Source organism: Nycticebus coucang, chromosome X, assembly GCF_027406575.1.
Source record: "Nycticebus coucang isolate mNycCou1 chromosome X, mNycCou1.pri, whole genome shotgun sequence".
NCBI lineage: Eukaryota > Metazoa > Chordata > Mammalia > Primates > Lorisidae > Nycticebus > Nycticebus coucang.
In genome coordinates this window covers 63516123-63525321 of record NC_069804.1, presented here as the reverse complement: position 1 = coordinate 63525321, position 9199 = coordinate 63516123, and the positions used below count along the sequence as shown (strand labels likewise).

The following is a 9199-nucleotide window of genomic DNA, read 5'->3' as shown; positions in this document are numbered from 1 at the left end:
GTGTACATATACCACAATGTATTAATCCATTCGTGGATCAATGGGAACTTGGGCTTTTTCCAAGACTTAGCAATTATGAATTGGGCTACAATAAACATTCTGATACAAATATCTTTGTTATGATCTGATTTTTGGTCTTCTGGGTATATGCCTCGAAGGATTGAATGGCAAATCTATTTCCTCCAAACATCTTTCCAAAAGGAATGTATTAATTTGCATTCCCACCAGCAGTGTAGAAGTGTTCCCTTTTCTCCACATCCACACCAACATCTGTGGTCTTGGGATTTTGTGATATGTGCTAATCTTACTGGAGTTAGATGATATCTCAAAGTAGTTTTTTTTTTCTTTTTTTTTTATGGAACGCTTCACGAATTTGCGTGTCATCCTTGCGCAGGGGCCATGCTAATCTTCTCTGTATCGTTCCAATTTTAGTATATGTGCTGCCGAAGCGAGCACATCTCAAAGTAGTTTTGATTTGCATTTCTCTGATGATTAAAGATGATGAGCATTATTTCATATGTCTGTAGGCCGTGCGCCTGTCTCCTTCAGAGAAGTTTCTCTTCAAGTCCCTTGCCCAGCCTGCGATGGATTCACTTATTCCTTTCTTGCTTATACGTTTGAGTTCTCTGTGAATTCTGGTTGTTAACCATTTGTCAGAAAAAAAGAAAACATGCAAATGTCTTCTCCCATTCTGATGGCTGTCTGCTTGCTTTACCTACTGTGTTCTTGGCTGTGCAGAAGCTTTTTAGTTTGATCAGGTCCCAGTAGTGTATTTTTGAAGCTGCTTTGATTGCCCGGGGGGTCCTCCTCATAAAATACTCAATTTCTTCAAGGGTTTTCCCTGTACCCTCTTCTAGTATTTTTATAGTTTCAGGTCTTAAGTTTAAATCATTAATCTAGTGAGAGTCTATCTCAGTTAATGGTGAAAGGTGTGGGTCCAGTTTCATTCTTCTACAGTTGCCAGTTCACCCAGCACCATTTGTTAAATAAGGAATCTTTTCCCCATGGAATATTTTTAATTGGCTTGTCAAAGATCCAATAACGGTAAGTAGCTGGATTCATCCCTTGGTTCTCTATTCTGTTCCAGACATCTACTTTTCTGTTTTTGTGCCAGTACCATGCTGTTTTGATCAGTATCGATTTATAGTGTAGTCTGAAGTCTGGTAGCGTGATTCCTCCTGCTTTGCTTTTATTTCTGAGTAATGTCTTGGCTATTTGAGATTTTTCTGATTCCATATAAAATGAAGTATTATTTTTCAACATCTTTAAAGTATGACAGTGGAGCTTTAATAGGATTGCATTACATTTCCACATGAAAGCTATAACCCAGTTACAACCTAAGAATAGGGGGAAAGGGAAAAGGGAGGGGAGGGACGGGGGAGGTGGGTAGAGGGAAGGGGACTGGAGGGATTATACCAGCGGTGGATCTTACAAGGGTATATGTGAAACTTGGTAAATGTGGAATGTAAGTGTCTTGGCACAGTAACAGAGAATGCCAGGAAGGCTATGTTAACTAGTGTGATGAAAGTGTGTCAAACTGTCTGTGAAGCTAGTGAATGATGCCCCATGATCATATCAATGTACACAGATATGATTTAATAAAAAAATAAAATAAAATAAAAAATAAATAAAAAAATTATATATTGCTTTGCGTAGTATGGACATTTTAACAATGTTGATTCTTCCCATGCATGAGCATGGTATGTTTTTCCATTTGTTAACATTTTCAGCTATTTCTTTTCTTAGAGTTTCATACTTCTCTTTATAGAGATCTTTCACGTCCTTTGTTGGATAAACTCCCAAATATTTCATCTTCTTTGGCACTACTGTGAATGGAATAGAGTCCTGAACTGTTTTTTCAGCTTGACTATTGTTGGTATATATAAAGGCTACCGATTTATGAATGTTGATTTTGTAACCTGAGACACTGCTGTATTCCTTGATCACTTCTAAGAGTTTTGTAGTAGAATCCCTGGTGTTTTTCAGTTATACAATTATATCATCTGCAAAGAGTGAAAGTTTTATCTCTTCTGACCCTATATGGATACCCTTGATCGCCTTTTCTTCCCTAATTGCGGTGGCTAAAACTTCCATGACAATGTTAAAGAGCAGTGGAGATAATGGGCAGCCTTGTCTGGTTCCTTATCTGAGTGGAAATGATTTCAATTTAACTCCATTCAATACTATATTGGCTGTGGGTTTGCTGTAGATGGCCTCTATCAGTTTTAGAAATGTCCCTTCTATGCCAATTTTCTTAATAGTTTTGATCATGAAGGGATGCTGTATATTATCAAAAGCTTTTTCTGCACCAATTGAGAGAGTCATATGTTCTTTGTTTTTTAATTTGTTTATATGCTGAATTATACTTATTGATTTATGTATATTGAACCAGCCCTGAGACCCTGGGATAAAACCAACTTGGTCATGATGTATAATTTGTTTGATGTGTTGCTGGATTCTGTTTGTTAGGATCTTGTTGAATATTTTTGCATCTATATTCATTAGTGATATTGGTTTATAATTTTCTTTCTTTTTTTTTTTTTTTTTTGGCCAGGGCTAGGTTTGAACCTGCCACCTCTGGCATATGGGACCGGCGCCCTACTCCTTGAGCCACAGGCGCCGCCCTGGTTTATAATTTTCTATTCTTGTTCGCTCTTTTCCTGGTTTGGGTATCAGGGTGATGTTTGCTTCATAGAACGTGTTGGGTAATCTTCTTTCTCTTTCTGCATTTTGGAACAGGTTTAAAAATATAGGTACTAATTCCTCTTTAAATGTTTGGTAGAATTCTGACGTGAAGCCAGCTGATCCCAGGCTTTTCTTTTTAGGGAGATTTTGTATGGTTGATGCTATTTCAGAACTTGATTTAGGCCTGTTCAACATTTCCACTTGATTCTGGCTAAGTCTTGGGAGGTGATGTGCTTCCAAGTTTTGGTCAATTTCCTTCATATTTTCATATTTCTGAGAATAAAGTTTCTTGTAATATTCCTTAAAGATATTTTTTGAATTTCTGAGGAGTCTGTTGTTATTTCGTCTTTGTTGTTTCTGATTGATGAGATTAGAGATTTTACTCTTTTTTTCCTGGATAGGTTAGCCAAAGGTTCATCTATTTTATTGACCTTTTCAAAAAACAACCTTTTTGATTTATTGATCTGTTATATAATTCTGTTGTTTTTAATTTCATTTAATTCTCCTCTAATTTGGGTTATTTGTTGTCTTCTACTGGGTTTGGGGTTGGAATGTTCTTCCTTTTCCAGTTGCTTGAGATGTCCCATTAAGTTGTTATCTTCCTCTCTTTCTGTTCTCTTGAGGAAGGCTTGCAGTACTATAAATTTCCCTCTTAGAATGCCTTTGCGGTATTCCAGAGGTTCTGATAATTCATGTCTTCATTGTCATTTTGTTCCAAAAATTTGGCAATTTCCTTCTTAATCTCATCTCTGACCCATCTATCATTCAGCATAAGGTTATTTAACTTCCATGTTTTTGTATGAGTATGAAGATTCCTGTTGTTACTGAGCACAACTTTTATTCCATGGTGATCTGAGAAGATGCAAGGAATAATTTGTATTCCTTTAAATTTACTGAGGTTAGACTCATGACCTAAATTGTGATCGATTTGGAGTATGTTTCGTGGGCTGATGAGAAGTATGTGTATTCAGTTTTGTTGGGATGAAATGTTCTATAGATGTCTGCTAAATCCAAATGTTGGATGGTTAGGTTTAAATCTAAAATTTCTTTGCTCTGCTTCTTATTGGAGCATCAATCCAACACTGCCAAATGAGTATTGAAATCTCTGACTATTATGGAGCTGGAGGAAATCAAGTTGCTCATGTGTGTTAGATTTACTCTTATAAATTGAGAAGCATTCTGGTTGGGTGCATAGATATTAATAATTGAAATCTCATCATATTGAGTATTACCATTAACAAATATGAAGTGACCATTTTTATCCTTCCTAACTTTTGTTGGTTTAAAGCCTATTGTATCTGCAAATAAAATTACAACACCTGCTTTTTTCTGATTACCATTTGCCTGAAATATGGATGACCATCCTTTCACCCTGAGTCTATATTTGTCTTTTAAGGTAAGATGTGACTCTGTATGTAGCAAATATCTGGCCTGAGTTTTTGTATGCAGTCAGCTAACCTGTGCCTATTTAGAGGACAGTTTAAGCTATCCACATTAATGGAGAATATGGATAAGTCTGGTGAAATTTTGGGTATTGAGTATTTTGAAAGTCCAGTGGACATTTTTAATCCTTTTGCCACTGTGGAAGTTGGAGTTTGATCCAAAGTTTCTGAGTGAGTTTACTTTTGTGGTAGAGGATTGGGCTGGTCATTATGGAGGATAGGTCTGAGAATATCCTGAAGAGCTGGTTTGGTTGTGGCAAATTTCTTCAACATATGAATGCCATTAAAGTATTTAATTTCTCCATCATAAATGAAACTTAGTTTAGCTGGATACAGGATCTGGGGTTGAAAGTTATTTTGCTTTAGGAGATTAAAAGTCGATGACCACCCTCTTCTGGCTTGAAAAGTTTCAGCAGAGAGATCTGCAGTCATTCTAATATTCTTCCCTTTGTAGGTAACGGATTTCTTACGTCTGGCTGCTTTCAGAATTTTCTCCTTCATATTAACTTTAGTGAAGTTAATAAGTTCATTTGCTTTTCCATATAGAATAATGTTGCATATGTTTCTATAGGTACAAAACTTCTTTCCACTATTTTGTTAGAAAGTGCACTAAACCAGTATGTCAGTTTGGGGACAATTGATCAGTTTAATATTTTGTCGCTCCCAATTCATAAGCACTTTAGGTCTCTCCATTTATTTAGATCTTCCTTGATTTCTTTCATCAACATTTTGGTGTTTTCAGCATAAAAGATCTATACATCTTTTGTCAGATTTATACATAAATAATTCATTCATTGGTGATTGTAAATGGTATTGAATTTAAAATCTTGGTTACCACGTAAAAAGAAATTCTATTGAGTTCCTCAAACTTGATGAACTCACTTATCTGTTCTAGCATTTGGGAGAGGAGGTATTTACTTGAGATTTTCTGTGTAGACAATCACATCATCTGAAAACAGGGAGACTTTTATTTCTTCCTTTTAAAACTGCATGATCTTTCTTTCTTCCTTTTTAATTAAGTCTTTTGTACATAGATCATAAATACATTTATGCCATTTTCAGTGTGTTAATTATTTGTACAAATTGGAGTGTTTACATCATACTAATCAACATAGCTTTCACCTTATTTACCCAATTATAGTATTAGGACTTTTGTGTTCTACACATAATAGACCCAACTTGTACTTGCAATGTGTTCCATAGTTGTCATCCCCCTACTATGCTTCCCACCCCCTCATTTCCCATCTCCTCCTTTATCCTAGGCTAAAGTTGTGTTTCATTTTTCATATGCAAGTGTGAGTGATTATAAATTGGTTTCACAGTAGTACTGAGTACATTGGATACTTTTTCTTTTTCATTCCTGAGATACTTAACTAAGAAGAATATTTTTCATCTCCATCCATGTAAACATAAAGAAGGTAAAGTCTCCATTTTTTTTTACTGCTGCATATTATTCCATGATATACATATACCACAACTTATTAATCCATTCATGGGTCGATGGGCACTTGGGCTTCTTTTGTGACTTGGCAATTATGAATTGAGCTGCAATGAACAATCTGGTGCAAAAATCTTTATTGCCAAATGATTTTTTGTCCTTTGCCTATACACCTAGAAGAGGAATTGCAGGATCAAACGGCAGTTCTACATTTAGATACCTGAGTGTTCTCCAAACTTCCTTCCAAAAGGAACATACTAGCTTGCATTCCCACCAGTAGTGCAGAAGTGTTCCTTTTTCTCCACATTCACGTCAACATTTGTAGTTGTTGGATTTTGTGATGTGGGCTACTCTTACTGGAGTTAGATGGTATCTCAGAGTGGTTTTGGTTTGTATTTCTCTGATGATTAAAGATGATGAGTATTTTTTTCATGTTTCTGTAGGCCATACACCTGTCTTCTTCAGAGAAGCTTCTGTTCAGGTCTCTTGCCCACAATGAAATTGGATCACTTGTTTTTTGCTTAGCAGTAACTTTGACTTCTCTATGGATTCTGGTTATTAGACCTTTGTCAGAAATATAACTTGTAAAAATCCTCTCCCATTCTGAGGGCTGTCTATTTGCTTTACTTAGTGTGTTCTTGGCAGTGCAGAAGCCTTTTAAGATGATCAGATCCCAGTAATGTATTTTTGATGGTGCTTCAATTGCCCGGGGTGTCTTTCTCATGAAGTATTCTCCCAGAACATTTTTTTCAATTTTTTCATTTTCAGTGTGTATTCTCCCAGACCAATTTTTTCCCCCTGCACTCTCTTTAAGACTATTTAAAGTTTCATGTCTTAGGTTTAAGTCCTTTAACCAGTGAGAGTCCATTTTTGTTAGAGGAGAAAGTTGTGGGTCCAGTTTCAGTCTTCTACAAGTTGGCAGCCAATTCAACCAGCATCATTTTTTGAATAGGGAATCTTTCTCCAAATTTATATTTTTAATAATCAAATGACGATAAGTGTCTGGGTTCACCTCTTGGTCTTCAATTCTCTTCCATACATCTAGCTCTCTGTTTTTGTGCCAGTACCATGCTGTTTTGATCACTATCGATTTATAGTATAGTCTTTCTTTCCTTACTGTGATGACTGGAACTTCCAGTACTGTGCTATATAGCAGTGGTGAGAGTGGACATTCTTTCTTTGTTTTACATCCTAGGTGGAATGTATTCAGTTATTCCGTGGCAAGTATAACATTGGGTTTGTTTAATGTAGATGTTCTTCAAGTTGGAGCAGTTTCCTTCTCCCTTTTTCTACTGTCTTAAGAATTTTTTTCTTTCTGAATGGGTATTTTTCTTCTTTTTTTTCAACCCTACTTTTCTTTCTTTTTGTAAAATTTCAGATTAATATGAGGGAACAAATAATTAGGTTACTGACTGCATTTGTTAGTAAAGCTCAATATGTAATTGAGCCCTTCACCAAGGGGCTGTACATATAAGCCCTACAATTGTACACATTAGTTGAGAGCTCAGCAATCCACCTCCCTCTTCCCCTCTCTCCTTTCCCTTCTCCCCCTTTCCTCCCACTTGAATTTAATTGTTTTTCTCTAGTATGGGCATGTAGTTGTTTAGCTATTGGTTTTATATTGGTATTGAGTACATTGGATACTTTCGTTTGAATTCTTCTGATACTTTATTAAGAAGAATGTTCTTCAACCCCATCCAGGTTAATACAAAAGATGTAACATCTCCATATTTTCTATGGCTGAAGAGTATTCCATGGTGTACACACACCACAGCTGATTAATCAATCTATTCATGTGGTGTTGGGGACTTGGGCTGATTCCAAGTCTTGCAGATTGTGAACTGAGCTGCGACAAGCATTCTAGTGCAAATGCCCTGATGGTAAAATGATTGGTTTTTCTCTTCTGAGTGGATGTGTAGTAATGGGATTTCAGGATCAAATGGAAGGTATACTTTTAATTCTTAGAGGGTTCTCCATACTTTTTCCCCTTGACACTGTATTGGTTTGCAATCCCATGAGCAGTTTAAAGGTGCTCCCTTCTCTGCACACCCACATCAGCACCTGCAGTTTCGGTACTTTGGATGTAGACTATTTTCACTGGGGTTAGGCAGTATGTCAGGGTGGTTTTGATTTGCATTTCTCTGATGAATAGCGATAACAGGCATTTTTTTTTTAGGTGTTTGTAGGCCATTCACGTACCATCTTCAGAGAAGGTTCTGTTCATGTCTCTTGCCTGTTTACAAGCGGGATTGTTTGCTCTGTTCTTGTTAATTAATTTGAGTTCTGTGTAGATTCTACCCTGTTTCCCCAAAAATAAGACAGTGTCTTATTTTAAGGTGTGCTCCCAAAGATTTGCTAGGTATTATTTACAAGGGACGTCTTATCTTTCCTGTAAGTAGGTCTTATTTTCAGAGGATGTCTTATTTTTGGGGAAACAGGGTAGTTGTCAGCCCCTTGTTGGATTTGTCATATGCAAATATTTCTCTCCTCCTAAAGGCTGTCTGTTTGCTTTTAATTGTTGTGCCCTTACCTGTGCAGAAGCCTTTTAGCTTGACCATGTCCCATTTATTTGTTTTTGATGTTGCTGCAATTTCCAAGGGGGTCATCTTCATAAAATCATTCTCCAGGCTGATATTGTCTAGAGTTTTTCCCACACATTTTCCTAGGATTCTTATTGTTGCTTGTCTTAAATTTAAATATTTTATCAGCTAGAGTCAATTTTTGTCAGTGGCGAGAGGTGCAGGTCCAGTTTCAGTTTGCTACATGTGCCAAACAAGTTCTCCCAGCACCATTTATTAAAAAGAAACTATTTTCCCCAGTGTATGCTTTTGTTTGGTTTATAGAACATCAGATGGTGATATATGGCTGGTTTCATCTCTAGGCTCTGTATTCTATTCCAAAGATCTGTATCTCTATTTTTGCACCAGTACTGTGCTTTTTTGATCAGTGTAGAATTCTAGTACAACCTAAAGTCTGGTAAGGTGATGTCTCCAGATTTGCTTTTGTTTCTTAGAATTGTGTTGGCTATTCGGGGTTTTCTCTGCTTCCATATGAAACAAAGAAAGTACTGTTTATTTGAGTTCTTCAAAGTATGACATTGGTGCTCTATTTTTTAAACTAAGTCATATATACATAGATCATGAATACATTTCTGCCTCTCTGGGATTCAATGTGTTGATTATTTGTACAAATTGGAGTGCTTACATTCTGACAATTAACATAGCTTTCACCTCATTGACTTAATCACAGTGTTAAAACATTTCTGTTCTACACGTGATAGATTTGACTTGCACCCTTCCAATACACTCCATAGGTGTGGCCCCACATTTAACCCTCCCTCCATTGAACCACCTCCCTCCCTTCCCATCCCCCACCCCTTCCCTCCTTCATCCTGGGCTACAGTTGTGATTAATCTCTCATATGAAAGTGTGAGTAATTATAAATTGGTTTTATAGTAGTACTGAGTACATAGGATATTTTTCCCCCATTCCTGAGGTACTTTATAAGAAGAATATTTCCCACCTCCATCCATGTAAACATAAAAGAGGTAAAGTCTTTATATTTTTTAATGCTGCATAGTATTCCACGGTATACATATACCATAATTTATTAATCCATTGATGGGTCAATGGGC

The 9199-nt window shown here is 36.5% G+C and overlaps 1 non-coding gene across 1 annotated transcript; it reads right to left on the bottom strand.

Annotated features, from left to right (window-relative positions):
- Nucleotides 1-349: 349 nt before the first annotated feature.
- On the bottom strand, nucleotides 350-456 carry LOC128578672 (U6 spliceosomal RNA). Its single transcript, XR_008377812.1, has one exon. It is a non-coding gene; the product is annotated as a U6 spliceosomal RNA (small nuclear RNA).
- Nucleotides 457-9199: the final 8743 nt, after the last annotated feature.